This window comes from Peromyscus leucopus, chromosome 3 (genome assembly GCF_004664715.2).
Source record: "Peromyscus leucopus breed LL Stock chromosome 3, UCI_PerLeu_2.1, whole genome shotgun sequence".
NCBI classification, from domain to species: Eukaryota; Metazoa; Chordata; class Mammalia; order Rodentia; family Cricetidae; genus Peromyscus; species Peromyscus leucopus.
The window spans coordinates 74,503,245-74,505,349 of NC_051065.1; positions in this window are offsets into that span (position 1 = coordinate 74,503,245).

Sequence of the window (2,105 nt, forward strand, 5' to 3'; positions counted from 1 at the left end):
GATTGTCAACGCTAAAGGAATGTGGAGGGGTGCCTGGCACCCAGAGTGTTAACAGTCTGTAAATGTTAGTGGGTAACACCACCATTATCCCTTTCCTCATTGTGACACTGTGCTCTGGACTTAACCAACACCCCGACTTGAGTGTTGAAATTTGTTGTGGCCCCTCAGTGACAAGCTGCTAACCTCTGGGCCTCAGTTTCCACATTTGTGATGCCAGGCAATCCCACCCGTGGAAAAGGGGTTTTAAATCTGTGGCTGAGTTTTTAGGAGGATTCCCAGGTGGAGTTGGTTTGTATAGATTTCTAAGACCTCAACATAGACTCTGTATGCTGTTGTTTATAATACACAGTTGTTGCTGCAGAGAGCAGGAATGACCAAGTGAGTTACCATTCCCTCTCCATCCCCCTGGCCCTGGTGCCTGAGAAACAGAACATCCCCATGGCAACCACAGCAGCTGGTCCCTAGATAAGAGGAGCTGGAGCAGGGCAGCGGCAGCTAGTGTTCCTGAGGAGTAAGAGCCCTGCCTGGTGAGAAGCACACTGCCTCTAGCCTCTGCCTTCTCAGCTCAGCACCTGCACTGTTTGGTAAGTGCTTTGGATTTTTACCCCAGGAACTTCTGTGATGAAAAAAACAACAGAGCAAGCTTCCAGTAACTTACTGCTTCCTTGTGTTTGGTGGGACAAAGCAGTGTGCAAGGCTAAGCTGGGGCTCCCTGGGGCAGACAAAGTCACAATTGTCACACCAATTTTCTGGGTGTGCGAGGGCCCTGAGTTCTCTGACAGTACGCATCCTCCCAAACAAAAGCTTTTGTGAAGTTTGGAGCTGAGTGTGGTGTGTCTTCATACTCCAGGAGGCCTTCCCCATCTGGGCAATGTGTACTTGTCTCAGTTCCCCCTCGAATCCTACTTTACGGCACAGGCAGTCCTTGAGGAAGACTGTGTGCAGGTTTGGGTCTTCCAAATGAAGAAATGATGTTCGTGTATGTGGTGCGCTGGGGCCTGAACTCAACCCCCAGCTAAAAGAGGTTGGCGGGGATATAAACTGTGCAAAGTCAGAGGGGATGCTAACCAGATTTACACTGGACTGCAGATATAATGTTTCCAAAGCTTTTATTGCATCGAGTAAAGCTAGACTTGATTGTTTGGGGATGTCCTTTAAAATATTGTGTGGCTAATGGAGTGCCCACCCTCTTCTGAGACTTGCTTCTGTTGATCTTGAGGCCTGAAAAGGGATGTTCTGCCTTTAATCTGTGCCTTTGTGTGTGCTAATTTTATTAGCAGTTTTAGAAAGGGCCAGAACTAGGATGAGATTGCTATGACAATTTAGAGTAATTTACAAATAGGCATTATAATCACAGGAACTAAGCGAGCAAAGAAGACATCCGCTCATAGAAGTCGGTCAGTGTGTGCCTGGCTCCTGGCTGGATGCTGGCACTCTCAGCTGCCTTAGGGAACAGCATCTGGCACACCCAGTTACAGTGTGAAAGCTATCTCTTCGTGGCCTTTTGGCTAGGATCAAGTGCACAGATGAGAAAGCTCACTTTGCAAGATAATACCTCGCTACCCAGCTAGACAGTGGAGAAAGTAAACAAGACTTTGCTTCTGCCTAGAGCTGCCTCACTGTATGTCTGTCACCTCTGGGGCAATTTCCTGCCTATGGGTTAAAATGTATATCTTTACACTCTTAAGAGAACAAACAAGATGCCCGGGGCCTGCTTGCAACCTCAAGCTAAGCTGCAGAGGCAGCACACTGTCCCCTTGAAAGCAGCCTGGGTGAGTGGAGATTGGCCTCGGCAAAGTGTGCATCTGAGTTTTCATAGCTATCCTGACACGCGCTGGCCCTCTGGCTCGTCCTCACCTTAGTGAGGTATCTTCCTGGATGCCTAGCTCCTTGGCCCTCTGATTCTAGTCCCAAAAGACTGATTGAGTGACAGCTGTCATCAACATCGGCTGTGTAATGTGATAACAGTGGATGGGTCCCAGTGAGTGGTATTTGCATCTGCAGGTATTCCAGTAAAAGGAAAGACTGGGTCCGTTATGGAAAGAGTTAGTAAGAAAGTTGCAAGATTTTAGCATATGGCATCCGGGAAATCTCCCTAATATCCT